The following is a 20,446-nucleotide window of genomic DNA, read 5'->3' as shown; positions in this document are numbered from 1 at the left end:
CTTGGAGGAATCTTCTAGGCATATTTAATGAAAAGAACTGCCAAAAAACACTAAGAATGAACTGCAATATTTACTGTTGTTACACCAATTGATAAAGTTCTCACCATGTGGGAGTGAGTGGGTGGGAGGAGCAGTATCCTTATAGAAGCAGGGGTAAGGGTGATGAGATGGGTGTTCTGGAGGGAAAATCCAGAAAGATGATAGCACTTGAAATTTTAATACAAAAATTATCAAATAAAAAAGAACAAAGCCAAAAAATAAAAGTTCTTACGGAAAAAATAAAATTAGTTACAGAGAAGCAAAAATGGATATATATTTGAGTATATATTTAAAAATTTCCCATTATTGTATTTCCTCTGACAACTACCAAATAACTGAGGTTCACAAATAAGTAATCCATTCAAAGAATAGTGGCTGATGCTAAGCTATAAAATCCTGACCAACCTTTCTCTACCTTCTTTAGAATCTTGTTTTATGGATTTTCGTTTCACCTACTATTTCTCCTAAATCATAAAGAAAATATTAATTTGAATGTTCTAGGAGTCAAACACAGTCCTCTACAAAGACAAATGCTCTTATACACTAAGCCAATTCTCCAGCTCCACAAAGAAGGCACTCTTAAAGGTAGACATAATAAAAGTCACAATGTATATAAAATAATATTAGTGATATTTTAACAAAAGAAAACAAATAAGAAGAGAGTACAATAATACATTGGAAGAAATAAAAATCAACCTATAATTATATACTAGTGATAATATTCAATGGACTAAGGAATTTTCAGATGCACAGGCATTGAAAGAATTTGTCTGTAGCAAATTTACACTGAAAGACAAAGATGCTATAGGAATCTTTCCAGTATAAATAAAATGAAATCAAATTGAAACACAGAACTATACAAAACAGGGAAGAACGTGAGAAATAGCAATTATATAGATAAGAATTTGTTTTCTGTCTCATTTAATTTTTAATAAAATATATAGTACTTAGAAAGAAAGACTATGAAATGAAGTACATTTGCATGTATAAAAACTATATGGTACATTATCATAGGGACATAAATGGGTATATTTATATTTCTGGTTTCTTATATTACATGGAAACTGACATATTTGAAGATAATGTGGTAAATAAAATATTTAGCAAAACTATTAACCACAATGCAAGAATGAAAATAATCAGTTATAATTTAATATATAAAATGGAGGTAAAATAAAAATTGCTCAAATGTTCTATTTAAAGGAAACCTATAAAATAAAAATAATTAAATGGAAAAGCTTCACTAAGTGAAAAGAAAGCAAAAGGAATAATGATCAACTATAGCATAATATATTCTAGGATAGCTATATTTCGATTCAAAAACACATTGATTTCCAAAATCGGAAAATATTGCAAGAAGCATTTCTCTATAGAAATACACAGCATTTTCCCCCATAGAAACCAGTTACAGAAAACTCTGCAAAAGTCTGCAAAATATGAGAGAATGATATGCTTTAGAAAACAAGAACCAAGATCAGGTTATAGCTAAGTTTTGAAAGGTTAACTTTGCTGTGTTTTACGTTAGTCTGGATTGTTCAGATAATGAGAATTGATACAAGAATTATAAGGAAAATGGAGACAAGAAAATCCACAGACACTATGAAAGACCACTGAGCAGGGAGACCCTCACTCAAGTCTCGGGATGATTCGACCCCCCAAGAACTCTCAAGAGACTGTCCTTGCTGTAATTATACAAGTTTTATTGCTAGGAACCAGTACATTGGGGTTGAGACTTGTATCCCACGCAGGGGTAGAGGAGTTCTACCCCAAGTAGCTGGGAGAATGGGTATTTAAAGGAAGAAGCCACAACCCAAGGAGGTAGGGATGGCATCATTGGAAAATGTCAAGAATACCAGTGAAAAATCACAAGGAGAAACTTCCTGCTTCTCAAGATTGTTTTCAAGATTGTAATCTAACAGGGTTGGGGATTTAGCTCAGTGGTGGAGCGCTTGCCTAGGAAGCACAAGGCCCTGGGTCCCCAGCTCCAGAAAAAAAAAGAACCCAAAAAAAAAAAAAAAAAAAAAAAAGAAAAGATTGTAATCTAACTTTATGGTCAGCTAGTTCCTGGGAGAAACTTCCTGTTTTCTTACTAGGCCCAGATCACTTACTTAAGGGCTTATCTTATGCCCTTTCATCTAGTTCCATACAGAGAGCAGTCTTAAGAAGTGTGACCTTTTACCTACTTACTGTCAGAGAACAGGGTCTGGAATTTGAGGTATTTAGGGCTTCTTAGGGGTGAGACAGCATTTTAGCATTTTTAAACTTCTGACTTCTTAGCTGTATTTTTTATTCTTTCAACTAAGAAAGCTATTTATTTTTAAGGCAACTATTTATATGCTTGTGGGGGGGTACTGACAAACCTGAAATTCTAAGGACAGAATGGAAATTGTAAAGTTCTGCTAACAGTTGTTCTTTTGGCTTGAGTCTTACTTCCCACAAAAGGCTTCTATGCTGAAGGCTCATTTCTCAGCTGATAGATCAAATTAATGAGAGCTGACTGGATCAATAGAGCTTTGACCCAATTGATGGGTTAATCCAATGAAGGATTCATAAAACCATTGGCATGGTTTAGTGGTGTTAAAATATTTGGAAGGTTGACCTAGCTGGAGGAAATATGTCACTGGGAGTGTGTCTTTGTCTTGCTTTCTTCCTTGTATATTCCTTGAGGGGGAATCCATTGTTATGCCACATGATTCTCATAATTATTTCCAGCTTCCAACTCATCCAGGAGTCCCAGTGGCCAAAAACTGAAACCATAAAGCAAACAAAATGTCTGCTGTATAAGTTGATTTCTCTCAGCTATTTGTTGCAGCAATAGAAAAACAGTTACTAACACAATTGATATTACAGAGTTGACTGTAAATTTAACAGAGCAGCAAATACAAACACTGCAGGGTCTTTGAGTTGCCAGTCATGGGGAGAATTTCTTGTTGCATGAAAAATCTTAATTAATGCCCTCAAGACTTCAAGTCCTTGAGTAAGGCACACTCATTTATTCAATGTCCACTGACTTAAATGTTAATAATATCTAGCAAATACGTTCACAGGAACCCTTATATTGTTTGACTAAGCAGCTAGTAATCACAACTCAAACACACTGATAGAAATTGGCAAGCATTTTGTCTATGTCCATCCGTGCTTATGTGTCTCCTAATTACCAAAGACCTAGCACAGTGTTTGTTTCTCACTATTTTCCACTAAGATATGAAGATAGTCTTTATTATTCTTGCTTTGTTTAAGATCATGTATATTTATTTTGTTTCTGTCCATCAATCCTATGAATAGGGTATGCAATTAGAATACTGATGCTATTAAAATATTAGTTTATTTCTTTACTTTTTGGTATGATAATAGACATATCAAAGTTTACCCTTTCCTATTCTCCCTCCAAATGCTCTAATATAATCCTCCTTTCTCTCTTAAAATTTGGGTCCTATTTTTCCTTATTTTGTGGTATTGGTGGTGGTGGTGGTGTGTGTTTGTGTGTGTGTGTGTGTGTGTGTGTGTGTGTGTGTGTGTACTCCCAAATACATAAATATAACTTTCTCTATCTATATAATGTTACTTGTATACCCATGTTTCTGGGCTAATCATTTGGGCATTGAATAATATAATGCTATGCTCTTCCCTGGGGAAAACTTTTTCTATCTCACACATTTCCTCTGAACATTCATAAACTCTCAGGAGTTCTTTTTGTAGGTTTCAGGACCCCTGGTCTTTTTCCTTTTCATTTTAACATACTCATTGTTGTCTTTGTTCAGCTCACTTTTGGATAGTCATGATGGTATGAGTTTATGGCTATAAACTCTAAAATTACTCAGAGACACATATCACAGAAAATTCCCTTATCCTTTTATAATCATCCTATGCTCTCTTCCTGAATGATCCTTGAGGCTTTGGTGCTGAAAACTGTTGTGCATATGTATCTATTGGAATTGAGTTCCACAACTATGCATTTTGTTACGTTGTAGTTTTTTGTTTTTTGGTTTTTGTTTTTGTTTTTGTTTTTTAATAATAATAGGCACTGTCTGTTGCAAAAAGAAATTGTCTCCTTGATTAGGAGAAAGCACTATACTTATCTGAGTATCTGAGGCTTTAAGGACAGATATTTATAATATAGTTAAGGATTCTTGTGGTTGAATCCACTGTTAATTGTAAGTTTACATCCATGATGCATGCTTTACCTAGTCCTGGGTACTTAGCTAGATTTCCAGTACTCCCACACTTTTCCTTTCAACATCTCTAAACTCTCTGTAATTCTTTGTGCAGTCTTTTTCACTTTAACATATTCACTGTTGTTGTCCTTGTTCAGTTCACTTTTGGACAGGCATGGTTTCCCTCTCATTTACAAAGTCTTAAATCAAAATAGAGAGCTATTGGATACTGCCAAGGTCTACATGCCACTATTATGCCCATAGTGTTATTTTGCCATGCAACTTATTATTCTGGTTCATGACCATCGTAAATGTTTAGGACTACTGATCATTTTCCTGATTTGGAAGATTACATGGGACCTCCTGATACCATGAAAGCTAATCCAGAAAGAGTAGGCTTTCAAGTCAGTTCTCACCCAGAGGTCACTGGGCCATACATCTGAATTGCATGGCAACTTCATCAATAGGGACTTACATTTCACTACTAGGAGGCCACTAAGGACAATAGCAATAGGATATCATATTTTAAGAGTCTCTTGGACAACCTTGACCAAACAATCAAAGGAGAGCTTTTCATACCTAGACATCTTTTCTCGTTAGATGACCTTTGACTCTTGGAAGTAGTATTATCATTTAAAAAAAAAAATCCAATGTATGTATAATTTTCACCCAGAGTTATATGTATTATAGTTCTTATTTTTAGCTATATCATTAATAGTATTATTCCTATTATCTTTTTCAGATATCTTTACTATTATTTACCCTCTTCTTCTTCTTTATTTACTAACTTCAAACTGGCTTTAATATTAAATTAATCTGTTCTTTTATAATACAGAGTATTTGAGTTGAGATAGAGCAAGATAACAAATTAAACTGAATTCAAATATCAGTCCCAGATCTGTGAAGACATGCTCATTCTAACCACAATTCTGTTAGTTTTACTTTGACACAGCTAATAGCTAATTTTTATTTGAAATATTTTACAAAACAGTAAAAAGAAATAAAACATTCTCCTTATAATACAAGAATATGTACTTATACTACAATAGGAAGATGAGGAATTCAAGGTCATCCTCAGCAATGTGTGTGTGTGTGTGTGTGTGTGTGTGTGTGTGTGTGTGTGTGTGTGAAAACTATCTGACATAATTCGATCTAATGATATAATTAGATTTTCTTTAAAATGTGAATAAATATGAAAATGGAACAAATTACTAGTTAAGATTTACAGAGGTAGTGAATCCTAGGATTGCAGCTAACAGGATGACAGCAGCACTTTTATCAAGGTAAAAAGAGATGATTTCCAGACCACATTTGTACATGAATGTGGTGATTTGAATGATAATGGCTCTTATAGACTCACTATGTTTAAGAGCTTAATCTGAGTTGGTAGACAATTAAGCAAAGAGTAAGAGGTATGTCCTTTTTAGAGATGTGTCACTGAGGGTAGATTGTGTAGTTTCAAAAACTCAAATCAGACACAGTCTTATTCTCTTTCTCTCTGCCTTCTGCCTGCTGAAAAAGATGTATGTAAGCCATTAGTTACTTCTCTAAGTTAATGCCTGCCTACTACTATGCTCCCTGCTATGATGGCTTTGGCCTCACCCTCTGAAATTGCAAGGAAGCCCCTAATTAAATGCTTTCCTTTACAAGTTTCCTTGGTCATTGTGTTTCTTCACAGCAATAAAACAGTAACTAAGAAAATGATTCAGTTGAGAATGATTAAGAAGAAGTGCATGAGAAATACTTGAGAAGGCAAGGATTTAAAAATAATCTTAACAAACAAGTATTCTACTCTAAAGTTTCAAAACTGTGTCTTGCAATTAAAAACTTTTATTTTTAAAAGGCTATGCTATGGTTCCAATTAGTTTTTCATTTATTTCATAGTACATATACTACTCAAACTAGGTCCAGAAAAATGTAAATAAGCTCATAATAAGCAAGACGAGAAATTAAACTTAGTTGGTAAAAGTCAGGAGCTAATAAATTGAAAAGATGACAATTGTTAGTGTTTCTTGAAAGGTTATGTTTATTCATGTATATCAGATGGTCCAATATTATTTTGTTATTTAAATTTTTATCTTGGCTCCTGTGTTTCTAATAATTACTGTTTGATTATACCTTTGTCATGCTATGAAACTACCTACTGCTCTTATTGTATGTGAATTTGCATTCAAGTATTGCAATAATTAATGTTAAAAATCACTTAAATGGCTTAAAAATATTCCAAAAGTAATTTAGCCATCATTTGTGTTTATGTTTTTGAAGATTTTTCTATAGCAAAGGGATCAAAATTTGTACTGAGACTGAACATTCTGCATTAAATGTGGGAGTAAGCCTTCAAAAAAGAAAAAGGTAAAGAAAAATCATATTCATGGTCTCTCTCTTTTTTCTCCCTCCCTCCACTGTCCTTTACATCTTTCTGTCTCACTAAGATTTCTCTTCCTGACAGCTATTAAAACTGGGATATTCTTATATCCTAAGTTTCAACACCAGAATTCCAGTTTCTCTGGCCTTTGTTTTCCAAACTTCAAGAACAATTCCAGGATATCGCCATTTTCTCAAAAAAATGGCCATAAACTAAGTAGATTCTAAGGCCTTTGAATTTAGACTTAGCCAGGCTATCAGTTTCATTGTTCTCCCTCTAAATATGGGCCTGTTTAATTTAAAGATAAGACCTAAATTCATATATATATATATATATATATATATATATATATATATATATACTGGATTCTGTTGTGGATTTTCTCTTTACAAATTCTTAATAAAACTTCTCTAATCTAAACCAATTATTTTTTTCTGTATTTGTTTACTTGTCTGTAATTTGGCCTTGAGTTTTATATTCCTCCCTGTTCTAAGCAGTCATATTTAGAGGTTAAGTTCCCAGTGTTATTAGTTCTACTCTTCTTATGAGCTCTGGCTTGTGCATATAATAAAATCTTACAAGGGCATAGGTAAATGATATAGTATCATTTCAGTAACACTAAGTTTTTTTCTAATATCATTTCAGTAAGACTAGTTTTCCAAGAAATTTTTCTGATTCATTCTGATTAATCTTAGATTGCCATTGACTCAGGCTTCATTAACTTTTTCCTACCTAAACTTTCTTTAAAGAGCTTAATGGGCTATAGTTACTCACTTAAAATTGTTAGCCCTACTCTTGGTCTTTTGCTCTTACTCTCCTCTCTTCTGGTCCCCTCTTCCCTATCTCTCCCCATTCCTCTCTCCCTCTTTCTCCATCTGCTCATGGCTAGACTCTACTCCTTTGCTTTATCTCTCCCTCTCCATCTTCCTCTCTCCCCTCTCTCTTTCTCTGCCTTTCTCCCTCTCTACCTCCACTACTCCCTTCCCTGTGCTCTAAGTAAACTCTATTGTATTCTAAAAGAAAAAAAAAGTCTTTCTCTCTTTAAAAATAACCTTCAGTAAAAGTGGATAAATCTTTAGTAATATTGGATAGTCATCTAGTTGGTCAATTTTTTTTCAAATTGTACCCATGAAGCCCTGATTGGAAAATTGTCTAGGGCTGATCAAATAGATTTTAAAAATATATTTTTTAAAATATATACACAATTTATTTTGGCCTGGTTGTCCACCTTAATATCCCAGCAGTTATATTTGATGCTGTATCATGACTGCAAATGGGTAAACTGAGGAAATTAAGAATGAATGAAATCTATGTAAATAAATGTTAATATATTTAAATATGCAAATATTAGAAGGGACCAATTACAATAAGTATAGATAAACCTTATAAGTATCTTAATTAGGAAATGGAAATAGGAAATGAGGAAATGAAGATGACCTAATCCTGTCTTTGGAGAAGTGACACAGTTTTGTTTTGTTTATTTGTTTGTTGTTAATATTGTTGTCAGAATTCTCCTTTCCCTTCCTAGACTGTGAAACATAACCACAATTGAGTACCTGTTAGAGACTGGTACATATGTTGCCCAGAACCTTTGTTTTGTTTGTTTTATTTATCCTTTGTTTTTATTTGTCTTAATTACCAGAGAATATTAGATTTATTCAGTTGCATGTGGGATGTTGACACCTCAACAAGAGCTGCAATAATAGAGCGAAAAGTAGATGTCCAGCCTCATATATAGCAGAGGATGGGCCTTGTGGAGCATCAGAGGGAGGAGCTGCCCTTAGTCCTGAGAAAGCTCATACCCCAATGTAGAGGAATGCCACTGTCAGGAGGCAGGAGGGAGTGGGTGGGTGAGTGGTAGAGCACACCCATGGCGGCAGGGGGTCGGGGTATGGGGTGGGGGTTTGGAGGGGAAACCTGTAAAGGGGATAATGTTTGAAATGTAAATAAACAAAATAACCAATAAAAGAAAAAAATCCTCTGTTTGCCCAGAATGCAAAAAATTGTGAAACAAATGCTTACTTCTTTCTTCATATGTTAAAATAAGTCATGGTAGTAAAGACTATCTCTAATAAAAATAAAAGTTTTATTCTATGTTTTTTAGAATATGTATTACAACAGTGTCTGTAATTGAAGGAGAAACACTAAGACTGAGATTTCACTGAAAAATAAATTTTATCTAATAACTACTTTACTATATCTTGAAATGCCATTTGCTAAATGCATAAAACCAATTTCATCTATGTGCAAAAAGATCAATTGATATTCTTCAATCTCTCATGTTTTACATCCCTCATTAAAACAAAATCCTATAAATTTAATAATGTCCTGGTGTAGCCTCGTTATCTTCGTAAGGATAAACATTACACTCTGAAAAATTGTCATTGATACAGCCTAATTACTTGAAAGTGGAGACTTACCTAACTGTATTTTGTATGTATTCTTCATTTATATAGGCGTGTACAAAGACTGAAAAATGCAACTTCTTTACATTTTTTTTTAACTTGAGTATTTCTTATATACATTTCGAGTCTTATTCCCTTTCCCGGTATCCGGGCAAACATCCCCCTCCCCCCTCCCCTTCCTATGGGTGTTCCCCTCCCAACCCTCCCCCCATTGCCGCCCTCCTCCCAACAGTCTAGTTCACTGGTTCCACACTAGTTCAGTCTTAGCAGGACCCAGGGCTTCCCCTTCCACTGGTGCTCTTACTAGGATATTCATTGCTACCTATGAGGTCAGAGTCCAGGGTCAGTCCATGTATAGTCTTGTAGTGGCTTAGTCCCTGGAAGCTCTGGTTGCTTGGCATTGTTGTACATATGGGGTCTCGAGCCCCTTCAAGCTCTTCCAGTTCTTTCTCTGATTCCTTCAACGGGGGTCCTACTCTCAGTTCAGTGGTTTGCTGCTGGCATTCGCCTCTGTATTTGCTGTATTCTGGCTGTGTCTCTCAGGAGAGATGTACATCCGGCTCCTGTCGGTCTGCACTTCTTTGCTTCATCCATCTTGTCTAATTGGGTGGCTGTATATGTATGGGCCACATGTGGGGCAGGCTCTGAATGGGTGTTCCTTCAGTCTCTGTTTTAATCTTTGCCTCTCTATTCCCTGCCAAGGGTATTCTTGTTCCCCTTTTAAAGAAGGAGTGAAGCATTCAATTTTGATCATCCGTCTTGAGTTTCATTTGTTCTAGGCATCTAGGGTAATTCAAGCATTTTGGCTAATAGCCACTTATCAATGAGTGCATACCATGTATGTCTTTCTGTGATTGGGTTAGCTCACTCAGGATGATATTTTCCAGTTCCAACCATTTGCCTACGAATTTCATAAAGTCATTGTTTTTGATAGCTGAGTAATATTCCATTGTGTAGATGTACCACATTTTCTGTATCCATTCCTCTGTTGAAGGGCATCTGGGTTCTTTCCAGCTTCTGGCTATTATAAATAAGGCTGCGATGAACATAGTGGAGCACGTGTCTTTTTTATATGTTGGAGCATCTTTTGGGAATATGCCCAAGAGAGGTATAGCTGGATCCTCAGGTAGTTCAATGTCCAATTTTCTGAGGCACCTCCAGACTGATTTCCAGAATGGTTGTACCAGTCTGCAACACCACCAACAATGGAGGAGTGTTCCTCTTTCTCTGCATCCTCGCCAGCATTTGCTGTCACCTGATTTTTTGATCTCAGCCATTCTCACTGGCAAGAGGTGAAATCTCAGGGTTGTTTTGATTTGCATTTCCCTTATGACTAAAGATGTTGAACATTTCTTTAGGTGTTTCTCAGCCATTCGGCATTCCTCAGCTGTGAATTCTTTGTTTAGCTCTGAACCCCATTTTTTAATAGGGTTATTTGTCTCCCTGCGGTCTAACTTCTTGAGTTCTTTGTATATTTTAGATATAAGGCCTCTATCTGTTGTATGATTGGTAAAGATCTTTCCCAATCTGTTGGTTGCCGTTTTCTCCTAACTGCAGTGTCCTTTGCCTTACAGAAGCTTTGCAGTTTTGTGAGATCCCATTTGTCGATTCTTGATCTTAGAGCATAAGCCATTGGTGTTTTGTTCAGGAAATTTTTTCCAGTGCTCATGTGTTCCAGATGCTTCCCTAGTTTTTCTTCTATTAGTTTGAGTGTGTCTGGTTTGATGTGGAGGTCCTTGATCCACTTGGACTTAAGCTTTGTACAGGGTGATAAGCATGGATCGATCTGCATTCTTCTACATGTTGACCTCCAGTTGAACCAGCACCATTTGCTGAAAATGCTATCTTTTTTCCACTGGATGGTTTTGGCTCCTTTGTCAACAATCAAGTGACCATAGGTGTGTGGGTTCATTTATGGATCTTCAATTCTATTCCATTGGTCTATCTGTCTGTCTCTGTACCAATACCATGCAGTTTTTATCACTATTGCTCTGTAATACTGCTTGAGTTCAGGGATAGTGATTCCCCCTGAAGTCCTTTTATTGTTGAGGATAGTTTTAGCTCTCCTGGGTTTTTTGTTATTCCAGATGAATTTGCAAATTGTTCTGTCTAACTCTTTGAAGAATTGGATTGGTATTTTGATGGGGATTGTATTGAATCTGTAGATCGCTTTTTGCAAAATGGCCATTTTTACTATATTAATCCTGCCAATCCATGAGCATGGGAGATCTTTCCATCTTCTGAGGTCTTCTTCAATTTCTTTCTTCAGTGTCTTGAAGTTCTTATTGTACAAATCTTTTACTTGCTTGGTTAAAGATACAACAAGGTACTTTATATTATTTGGGTCTATTATGAAGGGTGTCGTTTCACTAATTTCTTTCTCGGCTTGTTTCTATGTGTGTAGAGGAAGGCTACTGGTTTATTTGAGTTAATTTTATACACAGCCACTTTGCTGAAGTTGTTTATCAGCTTTAGTAGTTCTCTGGTGGAACTTTTGGGATCACTTAAATATACTATCATATCATCTGCAAATAGTGATATTTTGACATCTTCTTTTCTGATCTGTATCCCCTTGAAATCCTTTTGTTGTCTGATTACTCTGGGTAGAACTTCAAGAACTATATTGAATAAGTAGGGAGAGAGTGGGCAGCCTTGTCTAGTCCCTGATTTTAGTCGGATTAGTTCAAGTTTCTCTCAATTTAGTGTAATGTTAGCACCTGGTTTACTGTATATGGCTTTTACTATGTTTAGGTATGGGCCTTGAATTACTATTCTTTCCAGGACATTTATCATGAAGGGGTGTTGAATTTTGTCAAATGCTTTCTCAGCATCTAATGAAATTTTCATGTGGTTTTGTTCTTTCAGTTTGTTTATATAATGGATCACGTTGATGGTTTTCGGTATATTAAACCATCCCTGCATGCCTGGGATGAAGCTTACTTGATCATGGTGGATGATTGTTTTGATGTGCTCTTGGATTCGGTTTGGCAGAATTTTATTGAGTATTTTTGCGTCGATATTCATAAGGGAAATTGGTCTGAAGTTCTCTTTCTTTGTTGGGTCTTTGTGTGGTTTAGGTATAAGAGTAATTGTGGCTTCATAGAAGGAATTCGGTAGTGCTCCATCTGTTTCAATTTTGTGGAATAGTTTGGATAATATTGGTATGAGGTCTTCTATGAAGGTCTGATAGAATTCTCCACTAAACCAGTCTAGACCTGGGCTCATTTTGGTTGGGAGACCTTTAATGACTGCTTCTATTTCCTTAGGAGTTATGGGGTTGTTTAACTGGTTTATCTGTTCCTGATTTAACTTCGGTACCTGGTATCTGTGTAGGAAATTGTCTATTACCTGCAGATTTTCAAGTTTTGTTGAATATAGGCTTTTATAGTAAGATCTGATGATTTTTTTAATTTCCTCTGACTTTGTAGTTATGTCTCCCTTTTCATTTCTGATTTTGTTAATTTGGACACACTCTCTGTGTCCTCTCGTTAGTCTGGCTAAGGGTTTATCTATCTTGTCGATTTTCTCAAAGAACCAACTTTTGGTTCTGTTGATTCTTTCTATGGTCTTTTTGTTTCTACTTGGTTGATTTCAGCTCTGAGTTTGATTATTTCCTGCCTTCTACTCCTCCTGGGTGTGTTTGCTTCTTTTTGTTCTACAGCTTTTAGGTGTGGTCTCAAGATGCTGACATATGCTCTTTCCTGTTTCTTTCTGCAGGCACTCAGCGCTATGAATTTTCCTCTTACCACAGCTTTCATTGTGTCCCATAAGTTTGGGTATGTTGTACCTTCATTTTCATTAAATTCTAAAAAGTCTTTAATTTCTTTCTTTATTTCTACCTTGACCAGGTTATCATTGAGTAGAGCATTGTTCAATTTCCACGTATATGTGGGCATTCTTCCCTTTTTGTTATTGAAGACCAGCTTTAGGACGTGGTGGTCTGATAGCACGCATGGGATTATTTCTATCCTTCTGTACCTGTTGAGGCCTGTTTTTTGACCAATTATATGGTCAATTTTGGAGAAAGTACCATGAGGAACTGAGAAGAAGGTATATCCTTTTGCTTTAGGATAGAATGTTCTATAAATATCCGTTAAGTCCATTTGGCTCATGACTTCTCTTAGTCTGTCTACGTCTCTGTTTAATTTCTGTTTCCATGATCTGTCCATTGATGAGAGTGGGGTGTTGAAATCTCCTACTATTATTGTGTGAGGTGCAATGTGTGTTTTGAGCTTTAGTAAGGTTTCTTTTACATATGTAGGTTCCCTTGTATTTGGGGCATAGGTATTTAGGATTGAGAGTTCATCTTGGTTGATTTTTACTTTGATGAATATGAAGTGTCCTTCCTTATCTTTTTTGATGACTTTTAGTTGAAAATTGATTTATTTGATATTAGAATGACTACTCCAGCTTGCTTCTTCTGACCATTTGCTTGGAAAGTTGTTTTCCAGCCTTTCACTCTGAGGTAGTGTCTTTCCTTCTCTCTGAGGTGCGTTTCCTGTAGGCAGCAGAATGCAGGGTCCTCGTTGCGTATCCAGTTTGTTAATCTATGTCTTTTTATTGGGTAGTTGAGGCCATTGATGTTGAGAGATATTAAGGAATAGTGATTATTGCTTCCTGTTATATTCATATTTGGACGTGAGGTTATGTTTGTATGCTTTTCTTCTCATTGTTTTGTTGCCAAGACGATTAGTTTCTTGCTTCTTCTATGGTATAGCTTGCCTCCTTATGTTGGGCTTTACCATTTGTTATCCTTTGTAGTGCTGGATTTGTAGAAAGATATTGTGTAAATTTGGTTTTGTCATGGAATATCTTGCTTTCTCCATCTATGTTAATTGAGAGTTTTGCAGGATACAGTAACCTGGGCTGGCATCTGTGTTCTCTTAGGGTCTGTATGACATCATTCCAGGATCTTCTGGTCTTCATAGTTTCTGGCGAAAAGTCTGGTGTGATTCTGATAGGTCTACCTTTATATGTTACTTGACCTTTTTCCCTTACCGCTTTTATTATTCTTTCTTTTTTTTGTGCATTTGGTGTTTTGACTATTATGTGACGGGAGGTGTTTCTTTTCTGGTCCAATCTATTGGAGTTCTGTAGGCTTCTTGTATGCCTATGGGTATCTCTTTTTTTAGGTTAGGGAAGTTTTCTTCTATGATTTTGTTGAAGATATTTACTGGTCCTTTGAGCTGGGAGTCTTCACTCTCTTCTATACCTATTATCCTTAGGATTGATCTTCTCATTGAGTCCTGGATTTCCTGTATGATTTGGACCAGTAGCTTTTTCTGCTTTACATTATCCTTGACAGTGGAGTCAATAATTTCTATGGAATCTTCTGCTCCTGAGATTCTCTCTTCCATCTCTTGTATTCTGTTGGTGAAGCTTGTATCTACAGCTCCTTGTCTCTTCTTTTGGTTTTCTATATCCAGGGTTGTTTCCATGTGTTCTTTCTTGATTGCTTCTATTTCCATTTTTAATTCCTTCAACTGTTTGATTGTCTTTTCCTGGAATTCTTTCAAGGATTTTTGTGACTCCTCTATGGGCTTTTACTTGTTTATTTATGATTTCCTGGAATTCTTTCAGGGATTTTTGCGATTCCTCTCTGTATGCTTCTACTTGTTCTCTGAGGGAGGTCTTCACGTTTTTCTTGAAGTCCTCCAGTATCATGATCAAATATGATTTTGAAACTAGATCTTGCTTTTCTGGTGTGTTTGGATATTCCATGTTTGTTTTGATGGGAGAATTGGGCTCCGATGGTGCCATGTAGTCTTGGTTTCTGTTGCTTGGGTTCCTGTGCTTGCCTCTCGCCATCAGATTATCTCTAGTGTTACTTTGTTCTGCTATTTCTGACAGTGGCTAGACTGTCCTATAAGCCTGTGTGTCAGGAGTGCTGTAGACCTGTTTTCCTGTTTTCTTTCAGCCTGTTATGGAGACAGAGTGTTCTGCTTTCGGGGGTGTAGTTTTTTCCTCTGTACAGGTCTTCAGCTGTTCCTGTGGGCCTGTGTCTTGAGTTCACCAGGCAGGTCACTTGCAGCAGAAAAGTTGGTCTTACCTGTGGTCCCAAGGCTAAAGTTTGCTCGAGGGGTGCTGCCCACGAGCTCTCTGCGGAGGCAGCAACCAGGAAGATCTGCGCAGCCGTTTCTGGGAGCTTCAGTGCACCAGGGTTCTAGATGGCGTTTGGTGTTTTCCTCTGGAATCAGTAATGTGTGCAGAGTGCAGTCTCTTTTGGTTTCCCAGGCGTGTCTGCCTCTCTGAAGGTTTAGCTCTCCCTCCCACGGGATTTGGGTGCAGAGAACTGTTTATCCAGTCTGTTCCTTCAGGTTCTGGGTGTCTCAGGTGCAGGGGTCCTGCCGCTCCTGGGCCCTCCCCCACGGGAGCCCAGAGGCCTTAGACAGTTTCCTCTTGGGCCAGCGATGTGGGCAGGGGTGGGCAGTGCAAAATCTTTTCCATATAAAATGATGCAACATGAAAAACCATTAGATAGAAATGACTTTTAAATATAATTAAAAGGTGAGCATGGGGGAAAACAGGTGCTCACTGACTTTCACTTCGTTAAATTTAGATATTTTCAAGTAGTAACAGGGACAGAAAAAGAGACTTATTTATTGGGTCAATTGTGTACAGAACTGTCACAAACCTCTACAGTGGAAAAGACATTATTCTTTTTCTTTTTTTTAATTTTATTATTCTATTTTATTTTACTTTGTTTTATTTTTTGAGCCTTTAGTTCCTAGACATTTATGCTACATTTGGTCTCTCCCTGCCAGTTCTCTCATTTATGCAAAGCAAAATAGAACTGTCATACTCAACCTAATATTAAATTATTGAAGCTAGTAGTTTACCTCTTCCCCTTAGTTTGAATCTACATTTGCTTTCCTAAAATTTTAATTTATACAATAGGATGCAATAATGTGAGGTTGTGAGTTTTATTCTGTGCAGTGAATTTTAATTCACTTAAGATCAAATAAGAGATAGTTGCATAGGTGTGTTTGGTATTTCTCACAAAGATTAACTGACTGGGACCTTTCCCCAAAGCGAATAGTATCTTCTAGTGGAAGCTCAAATATGACCAGCAGTTAGGAGAAAAAAGGCTGCTTTTCAGAGTCTTTTTTACTCCTTGCCAGTAAGTGCGTCTGTACTATTTCAACTGTAATTTGGAACTTCTCAGCACTCCAACTTCATGGAATAAGAAGCTACTGACTTCTTAATCTCTTTAGCATGCAGATAACCATTGCTGAAAAATCTATGCCACATGACATATGTATCCCACATAAGCCAATTTATTGAATCATTTTAGTACAATTGTATCTCGGTAATTCCTTTTGAAAGAGGAATGTACATAGAGTAAGTGAAGGTAGTTCTGCAATATAATACAGGGACCTTGGGAAAATATATAGTATGTATGATTAACCTGAAATTAGTAGTTGAAAAAAATTATATATATATATATACATATAAAGTATATTTGTAGATTAGTTTATCACCCTTTGCCTTCATAAAAAGTACACAGTATGTATTTTAACAGTTACAAAATATATTTCTTGTTTGTGTTTGAAAGAATCCTTTACACTATAATAAGTTTTCCTCTGTACCGACTCACATACATGTACTATCATTGATGTTCTTTTCTTCTGTTTCCATTTGGTTAGGATTTGTAAAACATATCCCTGAGGCATTAGAAAAATGATTGCTATATAATTGTTCTTGCTTAAGTGTGCTATTATGAATGTTCATGCCAAAATCTCTTTAACAAGTCAATTTTTTTTTCAGAAAGTTTGTTCATAGGAATAGACTTTGACAGTACTCTTGATTACTGAAGACCTAGAGAACAAGGCAAACTCAGACTTGGACATTCCATTACATTCCTGTTAGGTAGCTTTTGTAGTGATGGAAGGTACTATGTAAGCTATTTGATATGTGAATAAAGGAAATAAATACAGCAGCAACAAATCAATTAAAGTCTTATAGCAGATAATATATAAATATTATTTTATATCAGGAGCAGGTAAGATAAAGTATAAATGTAAACTCACTTAACATGTAAAATAACTCATTAATATAGATGAAAAAAGTAGACAATCTCTTTAAAATTATGGAAGAAAAAACATACCAAAAATGATAAAACCAAATTCATAAAATAAGTTGAAAAACATAATCATGAACATAAAAATCATTGAAAATTAGATACTACTTAGGAAATTATTTGCTAGTATATTAATTAAAACAAAATTCAGCTCCAGTAAAAATTTTAAACATGATGCTTTGACTTGAAATTTTAAAAAGAAGCATAAAATAAAAGAGTAAGAAATAGGATTTCACAAACTAATTTTTTAAGTTGTAAAGACTGTTGCTCTTTTGGATAATAAATTAGCAAAAACTGGCATATATTTGAAAGTGGCTAAGACATTAAATTTCTATTATCATACCATAAAAATGATGAACAATTTAATGGATAGTTTAACCTGACAACCATTCTATAATATATTATATACAGTAGGTGTATAAAATCATGGTTGTTCTTCCTTTAAAGTGCTTTGACACATACATGTATGCATTGAATACATACACTACGATATACATACACCTACATGTTTTATGCTAAAACGTAAAATTTTAGAATTAGCCAGATAGATCAAATATAGATGAATCCTATTTTTATCTACTATTTTTATTCTTTCCATTTACTTTTAAATACATTTTAATTTAAACATAGCTACATCACTTTCCCTCTTCCCTTTCTTCCCTGCATTTATTTTCATATACCAACCATACAACCCACTCCCCACATGCAGCTGCCTACTGCTTTCATTGTTTCCCTCCCTTAGCAGTAATGCTGTCTTTCAATGTCTTCACTTTGGCCAAGTTAGTCAGAATCTTCCTTCAGGGTTTTTGGTATCATCTTGGAGAAAAACTATATCAACATTTTTAATGATGCTGAAAGTCATTTCCAATGCTAAGAATTCAAGGTTCTTTATGAAGTTATTATGAAACATCAAATACATTATAATAAATACATTTATTATAACTAAAGTATTTAATGTTGTTATATCAAATTCCTGATTAATTTAAGCATGGCTTGATGGAAATTTAACAAGAACTACAAATAATAATATTATGATATTCTAACATATATTTTGTGTTTTTACTTGAAGTTTCAAAGCTATGCTAATATATTTGTTCTATTTTACATATTTTAGAATATAGCTCCTAAAATGGATAATACAACAGTTTCTCTACATGCTTTTATTAAACATATACAGTAATAAATTGACTAAGACATCATAAATATATATTAACATAAAAGAGCAACTCCGGGTAAATAGTAAAATTAATCAAATTAATAAAAACATAAAAGCATAATAGAATGTGAAAATAAAGTATTTTTCTTATCTGAAAAGTGCTTAGAAGAAAGACTGAATCACTTCCTATTCATCACGTAAAAAATTTACTACTAAATTGACATTTGTGAAATTATAAAGTTGGTATAGTTTATTAAATATTTTTTAAAATAAAATACTTATTGTAATGCTGAGGCAAAATACTAATATTATTATTATTCAGGAATGTTACTAAGAATACTATTAAATTAGTGTTACTAACATTATTACTTTTAAATGATGATTTAGTTGTATTATTTAAAAAACTTTATAGAGTATCAAGAAAAAAACAATAATTTCATGGTTACTAGGACTGTCTAACCTGTTGTATGTATATGTCTCATCAATAGAAAGATTCTGTATTTAATTTTAACTAAATAATTACCTACTTAAATTATTCACAAAGAAGTAAAGCTATTTTAATTATGACTATTACAATATAATACAGTATCTTACACTCTTCTAACTCAGGGCTGAAATTCATGTAAGAAATTTTTATATGACTCTAAAATTGGAATACAAGTCAAGCATTTACTGACAGTAAGTCATAAAGGAAATTATTTTAAAACAATTCTTCAGCATACATAAAGTAAAATGCATAATAATGAAGTGGATATGCTTATCTTTTCCTGAATAATAAAATTTTGACTGAATTTTTTCATACTACAGTATAAAGAATATCTTTAAAGTTTTTCTGCATTAATTAATATTTTGATTCTAAAATGCTTCATTCTAGGAATGCTATTTTACATAAATATATAGCAAAAAATAGTTAAAAGAAAGTGTCTGTAGGTTCATTTGAGAAATTGCTGGAACTTCTATCTTAATCCTGAACCAAAATTTATTAAACTAATTTCATGACCAACTCAGACATCAATTGTTAAAATCAAATATTTGAACAAAAATGGTGGAAATATATGCTGATTTGTCAATTAAATACTGAGGAACAGTATCACATCCAAGTTAAAGTGCTTCATGAAGTACTCAATGGCATTGTAGTGCATAAGGTTATGTACAGAGCAAAGTCCACAGGCTAATTGTTCCAAGAGAAGACTAGAATGAATTTGTGTAATGCCACAGAAGTGAGCACTGTCCAAATGTCTTTGATTCGTTGTGCATTTGATTTTTAATAAATTTACAGATCTGCATATTCTGAAGACTTTCCTATTGTTAAATTTGTTACAGCCTGCATTCAAGCATTTGCTCACTATACATGACTACAACCCACATTTTAAGAAGCTAGGGACTATAGCTAAATGTAATAAAATCTTAATATGAATATTAAAGGTAAAACACATTGGGGAGGAAGCTGACAAAAGAATCACAAATCAAAAATTAAAAATCCCCTCAGAGTGGAACAAGATACCTTGGGAGGGAATAGGGAGGCAAAGTTTAGAACAGAGGCATAAGGAACACCCATTCAGAGCCTACCCCACATGTGGCCAATACATATACAGCCACCAAACTAGATAATACGGATTAAGCAACGAAGTGCAGGCTGACAGGAACCGGATGTAGATCTCTCCTGAGAGACACAGCCAGAATACAGCAAATACATAGGTGAATGCCATCATTAAACCACTGAACTGAGAACGGAATCCCCGTTGGAGAAATCAGAGAAAGGACTGGAAGAGCTTGAAGGGGCTTGAGACCCCATATGAACAACAATGCCAACCAACTAGAGCTTCTAGGGACTAAGCCACTACCCAAAGGACTACACATGGACTGACCCTGAACTCCAACTGCATGCGTAGCAATGAATAGCCTAGTAAGGGCACCAGTAGAAGGGGAAGCCCTTGGTCCTGCCAAGACTGAACTCCCAGTGAACGTGATTGTTGGAGGGAGGGCGGTAATGGGTGGTGGATGTGGAGGGGAACACCCATAGAGAAGGGGAGGTGGTGGGGTTAGGGGGATGTTTGCCTGGAAACCGGGAAGGGGAATAACCATCGAAATGTAAATATGAAATACTCAAGTTAATAAAGACGGAAAAAAAAATTTAAAAAATCCCCTCAGAGTAACAGTGTATAATTACAATAATACATTCTTGGTGTGTCAAAAATAATGCAGTTCTAAGAATATGTTCTCATACTTTTCCATCCTGTCCACCAG

Source organism: Rattus norvegicus, chromosome X (assembly GCF_036323735.1).
Source record: "Rattus norvegicus strain BN/NHsdMcwi chromosome X, GRCr8, whole genome shotgun sequence".
Lineage (NCBI taxonomy): Eukaryota > Metazoa > Chordata > Mammalia > Rodentia > Muridae > Rattus > Rattus norvegicus.
This window is presented reverse-complemented; position numbering follows the sequence as displayed.